The 15,775-nt window shown below is 47.2% G+C and overlaps 1 protein-coding gene across 4 annotated transcripts in view; it reads left to right on the top strand.

Moving 5' to 3' along the window:
- The window catches only part of daam2 (dishevelled associated activator of morphogenesis 2), a 458,630-nt gene that overhangs the window by 91,904 nt on the left and 350,951 nt on the right, over positions 1-15,775 (top strand). The window contains exon 1 of one of the 4 annotated variants that reach the window (XM_072500173.1): positions 9,745-10,210. The exons of the other annotated variants lie outside the window; for them this stretch is intronic. The gene's annotated coding sequence lies outside the window, so the exon portion shown is untranslated. Of the gene's footprint in view, positions 1-9,744; positions 10,211-15,775 lie in introns of those variants that run through there. 4 annotated transcript variants of the gene reach the window in all.

Raw genomic sequence — 15,775 nt, 5'->3', positions numbered from 1 at the left:
ATCATGGCCAATCCACCTAACCTGCACATCTTTGGACTGTGGGAGGAAATCGGAGCACCCGGAGGAAACCCACGCAGACACGGGGAGAACGTGCAGACTTCGCACAGACAGTGACCCAGCGGGGAATCGAACCTGGGACCCTGGCGCTGTGAAGCCACAGTGCTAGCCACTTGTGCTACCGTGCTGTGGTAATGTATTTGATCGTCAAGTAACAGGGGAAAGTAACCTCTTTCTGTTCCCGATGCTAAATGCAATTGTTGATGAAATCACTGAACATGGTGGAAATCAGAAGTCTATAAGATATATAAGCAGAATTAGGCACTTGGTCCATTGAGTCTGCTCCACTATCTCATCCTGGCGTTAAGGCCACCATCCTGCCCGTTCCCCATAACGATTTACCTCCTCAAAACTTTTCATAACAGTAAACCCCGAAGCTCCAAAGGTACCTCACAGGTAGTAGATTTGGGCCATCCCAACATTGTGAAAGGGCTCGATACCTATGCTCTTCCTTCCATTAATCTTTTCAGTATCAAGGAATGTCACCCTCGTCTTTCAATTCTCTCATCACAATTATAATCCCTCATCTCTGGGATAATCTTTTCAGCATGCATAGTGTGATGTGAAGTGCTGTGAATTAGATGTCTGATGCCAATTTTGGAAAGTCTTTTGGCATTGGCACGGTTAAAGGGTGAGGTGGGTTTCACTCAGTAATTCCCGAATTCCAGCAGGGAATTTATTTAGTTACGCTGAATTCTTTCCCCACAGTTTTGTTTTTCCATTAAGACTCTTCAACAAGGATGAGAGGCACAGCCTGTCATTAGTCACAGTTATAGCCCTGGTTGGACCTGTCCTGGACATTGGCCCTGGATGTAAATTTGTATCCACAATGGCTCCCGGTTAAGCAACCTCCCGATTTTAAAATTATTTTCAATGTCCTTACCCTGCCTGCCTGTCTCTGTAAACTCCTCCAGCTTCCCAATATCCTCTGAGGTGTCTGCGCTCCCCCAATGCTTTCAATCATTGTTCACCAAGACCCAAAGCTCTGGAGACCTCTCTCTAAATCTCTTCCTCATTTAAAGTGTACCTTTGACAGACTTAGCTTTTGGTTACCTGTCCAAGTTTCGGTTTATGCGGCTTTGTGCCAAGTTTTGTTTGATATCGCTTTCACGAATCACCTTAAGATGTTTCACAGAAGTGATGGGGCTAGTGAGTGGGCCGTATGAGTGGGCCCTCCTTCATCTCAGTGGGCCACAAGATTGAAATCGGGATTGTTCACTCACCATAGCCCCACGAATAAGATTAAATACGTTTAAAACACGCTGAATGTTTCATAACGAATGATTGAAAACTCGTAATCATTTGCAGATTAATAGATCTAGCATCAACTTCAAATGGTAAGAATAGAAGAAATACTTATATAATAATAATAATCTTTATTGTCACAAGTCGGCTTACATTATTAACACTGCAAAGAAGTTACTGTGAAAATCCCCTCGTCGCCACACCGACGCCTGTTCGGGTACACTGAGGGAGAATTCAGAATGTCCAATTCACCTAACAAGCATGTCTTTCGGGACTTATGGGAGGAAACCGGAGCACCCAGAGTAAACCCACGTAGACACAGGGAGAATGTGCAGACTCTGCACAGACAGTGATCCAAGCCGGGAATTGAACCTTGGACACTGGCGCTGTGAAGCAACAGTGTCCGCCTCGGATGCAGAGGGAGTGCGTGGCTCTCACTGTCAATTTTGTGAGCAATCAGCACGCAGCTGTCTTAACTTGCTCTTGCTTTACGTGTGAATCACTTCAGTCATACCAGTGGGAAAATATCTACGTGGACCAACATCAGTGGAATTTGGCAATCCTGCGTGTGGGCAATAGTCAGCAAAATATCTCGCGAGCTGCACTCTGAACCCAGACCATGTGGACCTGGGGTGGTTGCACCTTAACTCACACCCAGTCCCATTAATCCTCCTGTGTCCCGATCTACATTTGGCCAATTTTAAAATTCTAATCCTCATGTTCAAATCGTTAACTGGGCTCACCCCTTCCTATCTCTTTGACCTCTTCCAGCTCTGGAACCCTCTGAGATGTCTGCATTCCTCGTCCCATGCATTGGTGGCGGTGGCTTAATTCAGCTCCCTCGGCCCTGAGCTCTGTAGTTCCCTCCCAAAACCTATCGGCTCCCTCGCCTTGCCTCCTCTTTTTAACATGCTTCTTAAAACCTGCCTCTTTGATCTCAACTTTCCTAATGCTTCCTTATGTGGGTCGGTTTGAATTTTTGTCCAATTATGCTCCATTGAAGTGCCTTGGGACATTCCACTACTTACAACCTCTGTACAAATGCAAGGCGTCATTGTTGAAATCAGCAGAATCCCTGCAGAAGTTAGTAGTCTGGATATTTTAATCGAGATTTACAGCTCATTTGGGAGCTGTGTGCGTTGTAAAGTATGGCAGATTAGTTTTAAAAATAGGCTGGTCTCTAGTCAGCTATATTTGGGGGAGGCTCTTTTACCATCCTGCACTTTGAACCCTCCCAAATTGACATATGGATCCTTTTTTTAAATGTTTTGAAACCTGATATTCCTGTCTCTTGTGAACCATTTTCTCTAAAGTTCTTTCAGTGGAGATAGCTATCTGACCAAAACCTCCGCACAGAAACAGATTGTGTTGGGCGCTATTCTCCAGTTAAGTTTCTCCATCTGTCTGTTTCAGTCTCTGCCTCTCCATGTGTTTCTGTGTCTGCGTGTGTGCAGGTTTCTGTCTGCGTGTATTTCTGCCCAGGGAGGTCTACAGCACAGAAAAAACCCTTCGGCCTGTCACGTCTGCGCCAGCCAAAAGCAACCACCTAAGTATTCAAATCCCATTTTCCAGCACTTGGCCCAAAGCCTTGGGTGAATTCTCCTCTTCCCCAGCCGCGTGTTTCTCAGTGGCGCACAGCTGCTGACAGCGGGATTCTCCTTTCCCGCCGCTGGCTAATGGGATTTCCCATTGTAGCCACCCCACGCCGACGGGAAATCTGCAGGCGTGGGTGCGGTGCTGGCAGAATGGAGAATCTCGTTGGCGGAGAATTCAGCATTGCAAGTGCACATTTAAATACTTCTCAAATGTTATGAGGGTCTCTGCCTCCACCACCATTCCAGGCAGTGAGTTCCAGACTCCCAGCACCCTCTGGGTGAATATTTTTTTCTTCACATTCCCTCGAAACCCCCTGCCCCTTACCTTAAATCTATGCCGCCTGGTCATTGATCCCTCTACTAAGGGGAAAAGTTTCTTCCTGTCTGGTCTATCTATGCCTCTCATAATTTTGTACATCTCAATCACGTCCCCCCCCCCCACTCTTGCTGTGGCCTAACCAATGTTTATACAGTTCCAGTTAAACTCCCTCCTCTTAAACTCCATACCTCAGCTAATAAAGGCAAGTATACCATATGCTTTCTTAACCACTTTATCCACCTGCTCTGCTACCTTAAGGGACTAATGTACATGCACAGCAAGGTCCCTCTGATCCTCTTGGCTTCCCAGGGTCCTGCCATTTATCATAATCTAGGACAAAGGTTCGGCACAACATCGCGGGCCGAAGGGCCTGTTCTGTGCTGTATTTTTCTATGTTCTATGTATTCCCTTGCCTTGTTTGTCCTGCCCAAGTGCATCACCTCACATTTATCTGGATTGAATTCCGTTTGTCACTGACCAGCCCATCTGACCAGCCTGTCTATATCCTCCTGTAATCTAAGGCTATCCTCCTCACTATTTACCTCCCCACCAATTTTTGTATCATCCATGAATTTACTGATCAATCCTCCTACATTAATGTCTGAATCATTTATATGACCACACACAGCAAGGACCTCAACACTGATTCCTGTGGGACCCCACTGGACACAGGCCAGCTGTTCTCGCTTAAACCTTGCCTCTCCAAGTGAAGATTAATTCTGTCTCTCAGAATTGCTTCCAATAGTTTCCCCACCACTGAGGTTAGACTGACTGGCCTGTAATTTCCTGGCTAATCCCTTCCTCCCTTCTTGAATAATGGCACCATATTAGCTATCCTCCAGTCCTCTGGCACCCTCCTGTGGTCAGAGAGGAATTGAAAATGATTGCCAGCGTCTCTGCTATTTCCTTCCTTGCCTCACTCAACAGCCTGGGATACATTTCATCTGGCCCTGGAGCTTTGTCTACTTATCAGCCTTCCAGTCCACTCAGAACCTTTTCTCTGTCCATCTTAATGTATTTAATTTTATCACAGTCCTTCTCCCTGATTTATATACCCACACCACTCCTCTCATTGGTGAACACCAACACAAAATAGTCATTTAGAACCCTACCTATGTCCTCCAGCTCTGCACACAAATTACATTTGTGGTCCTTAATGGGCCCCACTCTTTCCCTAGTTATCCTTTCATAAGAACATAAGAACTAGAAGCAGGAGTAGGCCATCTGGCCCCTCGTGCAGGCTCCGGAATGTGGGAGCTTTTCACAGTAACTTCATACTTGTGATAATAAAAGATTATTATTATTAAAGAGCATCCTATCCGGCTGCATTACAGCTTGGTGGCAACTGCTCGGCCCAAGATCGCAAGAAACTGCAGTGTGGTGAACTCAGCCCAAAGCATCACACAAGCTTGACACCCTCCCATTGATTCTGTCTACACCTGCTGCCTCAGAAAGGCAGACAGCATTGTCAGAGACCCCTCACACCCAGGCTTTGCCCTCTTCCAGACCTTTCCATCAGGCAGAAGGTACAGAAGTCTGAAGACCCGCACATCTGGACATAGGAACAGCTTCTTCCCCACAGCCACAAGACTCCTCAACGACTGTTTCAAAACAAAGAACAAAGAACAAAGAAATGTACAGCACAGGAACAGGCCCTTCGGCCCTCCAAGCCCGTGCCGACCATACTGCCCGACTAAACTACAATCTTCTACACTTCCTGGGTCCGTATCCTTCTATTCCCATCCTATTCATATATTTGTCAAGATGCCCCTTAAATGTCCCTATCGTCCCTGCTTCCACTACCTCCTCCGGTAGTGAGTTCCAGGCACCCACTACCCTCTGCGTAAAAAACTTGCCTCGTACATCTACTCTAAACTTTGCCCCTCTCACCTTAAACCTATGCCCCCTAGTAATTGACCCCTCTACCCTGGGGAAAAGCCTCTGACTATCCACTCTGTCTATGCCCCTCATAATTTTGTATACCTCTATCAGGTCGCCCCTCAACCTCCTTCGTTCCAGTGAGAACAAACCGAGTTTATTCAATCGCTCCTCATAGCTTATGCCCTCCATACCAGGCAACATTCTGGTAAATCTCTTCTGCACCCTCTCTAAAGCCTCCACATCCTTCTGGTAGTGTGGCGACCAGAATTGAACACTATACTCCAAGTGTGGCCTAACTAAGGTTCTATACAGCTGCAACATGACTTGCCAATTCTTATACTCAATGCCCCGGCCAATGAAGGCAAGCATGCCGTATGCCTTCTTGACTACCTTCTCCACCTGTGTAGCCCCTTTCAGTGATCTGTGGACCTGTACTCCTAGATCTCTTTGACTTTCAATACTCTTGAGGGTTCTACCATTCACTGTATATTCCCTACCTGCATTAGCCCTTCCAAAATGCATTACCTCACATTTGTCCAGGTTAAACTCCATCTGCCATCTCTCCGCCCAAGTCTCCAGACAATCTAAATCCTGCTGTATCCTCAGACAGTCCTCATCGCTATCCGCAATTCCACCAACCTTTGTGTCGTCTGCAAACTTACTAATCAGACCAGTTACATTTTCCTCCAAATCATTTATATATACTACAAAGAGCAAAGGTCCCAGCACTGATCCCTGTGGAACACCACTGGTCACAGCCCTCCAATTAGAAAAGCATCCCTCCATTGCTACCCTCTGCCTTCTATGGCCTAGCCAGTTCTGTATCCACCTTGCCAGTTCACCCCTGATCCCGTGTGACTTCACCTTTTGTACTAGTCTACCATGAGGGACCTTGTCAAAGGCCTTACTGAAGTCCATATAGACAACATCTACTGCCCTACCTGCATCAATCATCTTAGTGACCTCCTCGAAAAACTCGATCAAGTTAGTGAGACACGACCTCCCCTTCACAAAACCGTGCTGCCTCTCACTAATACGTCCATTTGCTTCCAAATGGGAGTAGATCCTGTCTCGAAGAATTCTCTCCAGTAATTTCCCTACCACTGAAGTAAGGCTCACCGGCCTGTAGTTCCCGGGATTATCCCTGCCACCCTTCTTAAACAGAGGAACAACATTGGCTATTCTCCAGTCCTCCGGGACATCCCCTGAAGACAGCGAGGATCCAAAGATTTCTGTCAAGGCCTCAGCAATTTCCTCTCCAGCCTCCTTCAGTATTCTGGGGTAGATCCCATCCGGCCCTGGGGACTTATCTACCTTAATATTTTTTAAGACACCCAACACCTCGTCTTTTTGGATCACAATGTGACCCAGGCTATCTACACCCCCTTCTCCAGACTCAACATCTACCAATTCCTTCTCTTTGGTGAATACTGATGCAAAGTATTCATTTAGTACCTCGCCCATTTCCTCTGGCTCCACACATAGATTCCCTTGCCTATCCTTCAGTGGGCCAACCCTTTCCCTGGCTACCCTCTTGCTTTTTATGTAAGTGTAAAAAGCCTTGGGATTTTCCTTAACCCTATTTGCCAATGACTTTTCATGACCCCTTCTAGCCCTCCTGACTCCCTGCTTAAGTTCCTTCCTACTTTCCTTATATGCCACACAGGCTTCGTCTGTTCCCAGCCTTTTAGCCCTGACAAATGCCTCCTTTTTCTTTTTGACGAGGCCTACAATATCATTCGTCATCCAAGGTTCCCGAAAATTGCCGTATTTGTCTTTCTTCCTCACAGGAACATGCCTGTCCTGTATTCCTATCAACTGACACTTGAAAGCCTCCCACATGTCAGATGTTGATTTGCCCTCAAACATCCGCCCCCAATCTATGCTCTTCAGTTCCCGCCTAATATTGTTATAATTAGCCTTCCCCCAATTTAGCACATTCATCCTCGGACCACTCTTATCCTTGTCCACCAGTACTTTAAAACTTACTGAATTGTGGTCACTGTTACCGAAATGCTCCCCTACTGAAACATCTACCACCTGGCCGGGCTCATTCCCCAATACCAGGTCCAGTACCGCCTCTTCCCTAGTTGGACTGTTTACATATTGTTTTAAGAAGCCCTCCTGGATGCTCCTTACAAACTCTGCCCCGTCTAAGCCCCTGGCACTAAGTGAGTCCCAGTCAATATTGGGGAAGTTGAAGTCTCCCATCACCACAACCCTGTTGTTTTTACTCTTTTCCAAAATCTGTCTACCTATCTGCTCCTCTATCTCCCGCTGGCTGTTGGGAGGCCTGTAGTATACCCCCAACATTGTGACTGCACCCTTCTTATTCCTGATCTCTACCCATATAGCCTCACTGCCCTCTGAGGTGTCCTCTCGCTGTATAGCTGTGATACTCTCCTGAACAAGTAGCGCAACTCCGCCTCCCCTTTTACATCCCCCTCTATCCCGCCTGAAACATCTAAATCCTGGAACGTTTAGCTGCCAATCCTGCCCTTCCCTCAACCAGGTCTCTGTAATGGCAACAACATCATAGTTCCAAGTACTAATCCAAGCTCTAAGTTCATCTGCCTTACCCGTAATGCTCCTTGCATTAAAACATATGCACTTCAGGCCACCAGACCCGCTGTGTTCAGCAACTTCTCCCCGTCTGCTCTGCCTCAGAGCCACACTGTCCATATTCCCTAGTTCTCCCTCAACGCTCTCACCTTCTGACCTATTGCTCCCGTGCCCACCCCCCTGCCATACTAGTTTAAACCCTCCCGTGTGACACTAGCAAATCTCGCGGCCAGGATATTTATGCCTCTCCGGTTTAGATGCAACCCGTCCATCTTATACAGGTCACACCTGCCCCGGAAGAGCTCCCAGTGGTCCAGATAACCGAAACCCTCCCTCCTACACCAGCTGTTTAGCCACGTGTTTGTCTGCTCTATCTTCCTATTTCTAGCCTCACTGGCACGTGGCACAGGGAGTAATCCCGAGATTACAACCCTCGAGGTCCTGTCTTTTAACTTTCTGAGTCCTGTCTTTTAACTTTCTGCTGAACAAAATAAGTGAGAGCCATTTGCCGGTTTATTCCTCAGGGCAATACCATGATGATTCAGGCTCAATCTACCTGGTTTAAATTTCAAACAATGCTCGGCAGTTAATTGTCAGTCACCTGATGCATTCTCAATGATAACGTCTCTACCAATCAAATTCCACTTTCCAACCAATCTGCACTTTCTTCTCGTGCAGTATAAATTGCTGTCTTCCCGTTATATTGGTATTCTTGTGAAGTGGGCCAGACAAGATGAGGGCAAGACAAAAAGCTTCATGTCTCCTTTTTCAGCAATAACCTAAAAACAGCAACGGCACTGGGCGGGATCCTCCAATAATGGGGCTATGTCCACATGCTCGTTTAAAAATGCGGGCGAATCACTCCGGACTTTCCTGAAGAAAGTCCAGAGCGATTCATTTACTTGGAGGGGGCTAGCAAGGCGCTGGAGTGCTCCTCGCAGCTCCGGCTGCCAATATGGGGCCCTGCACTTCCGGTCGGGGGTCTGCGCATGCGCACGGTGGCGGCCTTCGGTGGCCGCCCCACGCGACATGGCGGACCCGCACCGTGGACCGGCACCAAAAATATAGGCTCCCCCCCTCAGATTGCGCGTGCCTGCGGATCGGTGGCCCCCGATCGGTTGCCTGGCCGTCCTTGAGGCCCCCCCGCCGGTGAATGATCCCCACGCCCCCCCCAATTAGTGCGGCCGTGGACTGAGTCCGCAGTTGCAACGCCGCGTTCCCGACGGGTGGGACCATAAGAGAACCACGCCGTCGGGAACTCGGCCAGCTGCACGCGGTAAATCGCCGCGGGGGCCTCTTTCAATGGCCCCCGACCGGCGCCGCATCAACTGCGCGTGCGCGATTGGCGGCGATTCTCCGGGGATATAATATAATATAATAAGGAATAGTCAACATGGATTTCTGATGTTTTCATATACATGTACGTCTGCATCTCTCAGGACCGGAGAATTGCGGGAGTGCCGTCGGACCCGGTCTCAGGTTTGGCGCCCATTCTCCGCCGATCACGATTTCGGTGCGGAGAACCCCGCCCACTATTACATGGAATAGTTAATTATAAAAAGGTGGTGACAGACAACTGGTGGATAACCTGTATTTAAAAAGGCAGATGCAACATTTCCTGAGAACTCTATATCAGTCTGCTTAACATCGACGGGAGGAAACAAAATAATGGAATCCCTGCTAAAGGGAAGAGAAAAAAATCTCAAAAAACAATAATATAATAAGGAATAGTCAACATGGATTTCCGATGTTTTCATGTATATGTGCGTCTGCATCTCTCGGTATATGTGTATCCTTTTCCCTCTCTGATATGCCATCCATGTCTCTCTACACGTGCCTTTGTCTCCATGTACATCCCCGTGCCCGGGTCCATCACTTTCCCTATGTGTCTGCCTCAGTCGGTGCATATTGTACCCTCTCCGCCTCTTGCCTCGCTGCCTCTCTGTTTCTTGGCGTTGACCTCAGTTGGCTTGGCTCCCTTGTTTACAGCTTACTCAGGAGGCAGCTAAACAAACTGCAGCTGGGCTGACTTAAAATGCAAAGCACATTCATTAACTGCAGAGAAGCGAGCTGAGCAAGGCAGTCCAGCAACGCTGTCACGCTGTAACACTCCAGCATTCAGGAGCAGCTTAACTCCTGGGGATGAGAGAAGAAAAAGACCTGCTGTAGTCACACATTGGTCGGTGAGGTTACCCCCCCACCCCCACCCCTCCACCATTCACCGTCGGATTTCCGATCATTCACGCAGTGAAGTCTCATAACGACCAACATCTTCCATCTGTCTCTCTACTTTTGAACCGCGTACTCCTGTGCCAGTGTTCTCCCGTTGAAAGCCTATCCAGACTAATCCGTGCAGGGAAGATCAAGATCGCAGGGCACAAATTGGGGTAATTAGCTGCCCTGACTCTGCCCTCCTCTCCCCCTGCCCGGCTCCTCCCAGTTTGAAACCCAGAACAAGAATCCACAAAGAAAAACGTCGGAAAGGAAGGAAGCTGCAGCAGGGAAAAAGGTCACGGAGCCACGGCATTCTGTCACCCTCAGATCGGCCTGGGTAAGTAGAGGGAAAGGGGATTACTTGCCTCTGTTGTACGCTTGGTGCTACCATCGGCTAGGAGTTGCTCACAGTGCTGATATTCTGGAGAGGTGCTTGAATTGTGCTTGAATGCCGTCCGAGCTAACATTGTCAGAGCGCTGGTGGCAACTGAGGTTACGTCGATGGTTTACTTGATCGGTTCTCAAGATGGCTCTGTTGTGCCTCACGGCGGCGAGGTCCCAGGTTCGATCCTGGCCCTGGGTCACTGTCCGTGTGGAGTTTGCACATTCTCCCCGTGTCTGTGTGGGTTTCACTCCCACAACCCAAAGATGTGCAGGGTAGGTGGATTGGCCACGCTAAATTGCCCCTTAATTGGAAAAAATGAATTGGGTACTTTAAATATTAAAAAAAAAGGTGGCTCAGTTTGTAGTTTCCAGAGTTTTCAGGTGCAGTTCCCTCAAAGACTGTGACTCCAGAAATGGCATTCTGCCCAAGCCAGAGAGTGTCTCCGCAGGGATGAACGGTGCGGTCAAGTTAAGAGCCAGTTTTATAATTGGAAGAGTTGCATTGAATTTGTATGGGCAGATATGAATGGCTGCAGGGTGACACTTGTTGTGCAGTCCCCCACCATCTGCAACTCCATCAGGACAGGACTTCCCCTTTAAGACAGAGGTGATCCATCTCGGAAAGGAATTTCTGTCTCCTGATTGCAACAATTTCTGACTTAAGTCAAAGATGGCGGAGCAGCGTATAAGCACGCCAGCCCCGTGTCAAACCACTTTACAGACAATGAAGTATTGTTTAAACTGTAATCAGTATTGTGATGCAGGAGATGTGGCAGCTAATTGTGAACACAGTAAGATCCCACAAACTTCAATGAGATAAATAGTAGACAATCAGTTTCTTTTAGGTGTTGGTTCAGGGATTATAACATGGGATTCCTTTTTATCTCCCCCACCCTCTGGGTTTGGTGTAGAGCATTTACCATGGCCTCTATTAAACCAAATGAATTATTTTGGAGCCTTGTTTATTCTGAATACTTCCTGTCTCCTCGCCCCTGTATAGTGAAGACAGGGGGGGGGGGGCGGCACCTGTGAGGGAACTCTGATTCGAGAGAAGCAAAACTGGTAAAAGGATGTGGAAAAGTAGAAAGCAAAGATAGAAGGCAGACGAAGCATAGGAAAGCATCCAAAAGGATCAGATCCTAGGATCAGAAAATAATGTTTAAAAATCAGAATTAAAAGCATGTAGCATTTACACAAAGGTTGGTGACTTGAGTGCACAAATTGAGGTAAATGTTTACAATTTAATTGCCAGTATGGAGATGTGGCTACAGGGTGGCCAAGATTGGGAACTGAATATCCAAGGGGCTTCGGTATTTTGGATTTCGTGTTGTGTCATGAAAAAAGTGCTAATTGATAACCTTTCTGTAAAGGAGCCTTTGGGAAATAGCGACCATAATATCTTAGATATTTGCAGTAAGTTTATTAAGTTTGAATGCGATATAGTTGTGTTCGAACCACACAATACCCAATTAGGAGCCCCCACCCCCCCCCCCCCCCCCGAGCCTGCAGGAGACACATTGATGGGCCTACCTACTGTTGATACGAATGGCCTCTGGATGGCAGATTGCCACAACACTGGTAAGGCAACACACAGTCCATCTCCTCCCCTCCTTCACGATTTTGTCAGCTCTCTCCCCCTCCCAACCCACTCCTGCAAGCTCCTTAAAATCCTGGCTGATGAATGCCGAATTGGATAAGGCAAGGTAAATATGGTGTGGTGCGGTTTGTGCCAGCGCTGCCAACTTAGTGTACTTGATCCCCCTATTTCCATAACCCAGTAAACCTCCTTCAATTCTGACATCTTGGGAATCCTCAGTTTTCATCACCCCACCATTGGTGGCTGTGTCTGCAGCTAGTTGGGTCCTAAGCTCTGGAATTCCTATCCTAAACCTCTCTGATTCACTATCTCTCTTTGCTGTTTGAAGATGGAAGATGCACCAAGCTAAAATCTAATGGTATTGTTTCTCTCTTCCATCTTGGTGAGTTGCACATTATCACTCTTTCTTTGCTGTCTACTTCTCTCTCTCTCTCTGCCATCCTGGTGTGTTGCACATTTCCGCTCTCTTGTATTACTCCCCAGGGCCCTATTTTAACTCTGTTAACTCGCAGAGTCGATGAACATTGAAGGAGTTGGAATCCTGCCCCATCCCGCTCCTTGGCGAGTTGCAGTATTAGCACTTCCTCTGTTTATCTCTTTCTCTCACCGTCCCGTCCCCCCACCTCCCCACTCCACTTTCTCTCTATCTCGCTCCCATCTTGCTGAGTTGCAATATTGTAAGATCAATAAGGCATTAACACAACTGCAAATTTCAGAAACTCTCTCAAAACTCACTCAAGGGAAATGCTGAGATCTGTAATGTTTTTTAAAGAAGAGAAAATTCTAGAAGTACACAGCAGGCCAGCCAGCATCCACAAAACCGGAGGATGCGGAGCGGAAGAGGAATATTAGGAACAGGGGTTAGGTCATTCAGCTCTCCTCCTCCACCATTCAGTCAGATCATGGCAGCTTTGTACCAGACTCCCATTTGCCCAAGAGAAATGTATTTATTTTGGCCTTGAAAACTTAAGTTGTCTCCCAGCTTTCACTGCATTTTGGAGGAGAGAGTTCCAGGTTTCATTGCTGTTGGGGGTGGGGGTGGGGTTAAGAAGGCTACATTTTCTGTTGTGATAACTGGGTTCAATTTAGTTGCCCCTCTTCCAGCACCTAGTGGTGCTCAAGGCAGACTGCTCTGTTTCCATTGTGAGATTTGGCTTAGAACAGGACATAAGCCTGTCGTCAGAGGCTTATAGCTTGAGGGGCACCACTCCACTTCAAACATGGCCGACCAGGAGTCTCTCCTGCTCTTACCACCTGCCATTGGCGTACGTTGGGAGGATTTTCAGGTTGATAATCCATCTCTTTGACCGTGTTATGAACGCCCCTTCCCTGGCCATCAAGTCCTGGGATGGGACTCGATCCTGGAGCTTCTAGCTCAGAGGCAGGGATGCTACCCACTGCATCACAAGACCTCCTGCTGGGGGACGCTGTTAGAGTGAGAATCTTCCAAACAGCCCTTTATGTGGGGGGGAGGCGGGAGCAGTAGATAAAAATTGATGGAAGGTTCACCATCTCTCCAACGTTTGATGAAGGCCTGCAGCCTAAGCATGGACCCTTTGTATTTTGGTTAGTTTGTTGGCCAATCTTGTGCCTCAACTCCACTTTCCTGGCTACTCCTCATATTCCTTGATTCCCTGCGAGGTTAAAAATCTGTCTATCCCAATTAATTATACTCGATGATGGAGCAGCCACAAGCCTCCGGGTTAGAGAGTTAAAACAGATTCACAATCCTCTGAGTGAGGAGGTTTCTCCTCCTCTCTGTCCTAAACGATCGACCCCTTATCCTAAGACACTGGTCACTGGTTCGCTGAAACCCATTACCGTGCACTTGCATGAGAAGGGAAGCTCTTGGGAAAATGTTTCCCTGACCCCCCCCCCCCAAAGTCACTCAATTGAAAATTCCAAGAGACTGATGTCATATTCCAATCCTAACTATTCAATCCTCACCAGGCGCATTCCACTCGTGACCTTCCCATGGTCGCTACAGGATTCACCCTGGAGTATTTGGCCAGAGAATGCCGATTCTTAACCCTATAGTTTCTGTTACTGTAACATATTCACTTTCGAACAGATCTTCGTCATTGTCACACAAATAAGCTGCGAGAAATGGATAAACTCAGTCTCTTCATTCATAACTGGGAGCAATTGGAAGAGGACCTTATAAAATCATAAGATTTTTGCAGCATCGCAGAAGTAAATTGGGAAGATCACTTCAAGTTAAGCCATGATGCATAGCCAGCCAAGGGGGCACAGGGCAAAGCTGGCAAATTTAGGACTGTTAAGCTAGAAAAATTTTCTTCACACAAAAAAGTATTTTTTGTCCCCCATCTGTCCAATGACAACTGGATTGGACCCTTGAAAGCAGATATTAATAATAATTGCTTATTGTCACAAGTAGGCTTCAATGAAGTTACTGTGAAAAGCCCCTAGTCGCCACATTCCGGTGCCTGTTTGGTGAGGCCGGTGAGGGGAATTGAACCCGCGCTGCTGGCCTTGTTCTACATCAGAAACCAGCTGTTTAGCCCACTGTGCTAAACCAGTCCCATAGCTATAGATAGTCCATAATCCTCTTGAGAGAGAGAGCGAGACTTTTTGTGATGGGGCATGTGCAGGTTCTTTTTGCAAACAAAAGTGTGAAGGAAGACTAGACTAATGCCAGGAATGGGTAAGTGGTCTTGTGAGGAAAGGTTGGAGAGGTTAGGTTTGTATCCACTGGAGCTTAGAAGAGTAAGAGGCATCTTGATCAAAACCTTTAAGATTCTGAGGGGTATTGACAGGGTACATGTGGCGAGTATGTTTCCTCTTGTCAGAGAACCTAGCACCAGGGGTCACTGACTAAAAATAAGTGGTCGCCAATATAAGACAGATGTAAGGAGAATTCTTTTCTCTCAAAAGATCGAGAGTCTCTAGAACTCTCTTTCTCCAAAGGCATTGGAAGCAGAGTGTTTGAGTATTTTTGAGGCAGAGCGAGATAGATCCTTACTCTGCTGTGTTGCCCTTGAAGGGACAATCACCACACTTGTTCAAAGAGCTTGCAATGTCACAATGGGCCAAATGGTTTTCCTTGGTTCTGTGTGATCCTACAATTGGACGAATGCACCCTGCCAGCATGTCTTGCCAAAAGTCATGTGGAGGTTGCGACGGGTTTGGAGCCCAACGACTGGCTTCCAAGTTTAGTTGAGTTTTATATTGCAACAGTGCGTAGCATGAACGTGTCTAAAGTCGCAATCGCCACATGGCAGGAGACATGTAGGGAATGAGCAGCCGCAGTGCGGCTGGCTGCTATACAATTCTTCTTAATAAATCCAGTTGTGTTTCCACTGAATTCTGTGAAAGTGCACCATTATAACCAGCCTGTACAAGTCCATTTTGGGTATATATCTAATCCTCTTTTGAAAGATACCACTGAATTGGCATTAACCATCCTTTCAGACGGTCCATCCAGATTTTCTTTTGTCAATTATTTTAAAAATGGGCGTAGTGTTAGTGTTCATTGCTTTAGTTTATTTTATACAATGTGGGTGTCGCTGGCATTTTGTTGCCCTTCCCTAATTACCCTTGTACGGAGTGGCTTGCTTGGCCATTTCAAAGGGTAGTTTTTCAAATAAATTTAAAGTACCCAATTCATCAAGGGGCAATTTTAGTGTGGCCAATCCACCTACTCTGCACATCTTTTGGGCTGTGGGGGTGAAACCCACGCAAACACGGGTAGAATGTGCAAACTCCACACGGACAGTGACCCAGAGCCGGGATCGAACCTGGGACCTCGGCGCGTGAGTCAGCAGTGCTAACCACTGTGCCACTGTGCTACCCAATTGCTGAGGGTCTGGAGTCACATGTAGGTCAGACCAGGTAAGGACGGCAGATTTCCTTCCCTAAAAGACATTAGTGAAACATCTGGATTTTTACAACAATAAATAG

The sequence above is a fragment of the Scyliorhinus torazame genome, chromosome 4 (assembly GCF_047496885.1).
Source record: "Scyliorhinus torazame isolate Kashiwa2021f chromosome 4, sScyTor2.1, whole genome shotgun sequence".
In the NCBI taxonomy this organism is placed as follows: domain Eukaryota; kingdom Metazoa; phylum Chordata; class Chondrichthyes; order Carcharhiniformes; family Scyliorhinidae; genus Scyliorhinus; species Scyliorhinus torazame.
This window is presented reverse-complemented; position numbering and strand designations above follow the sequence as displayed.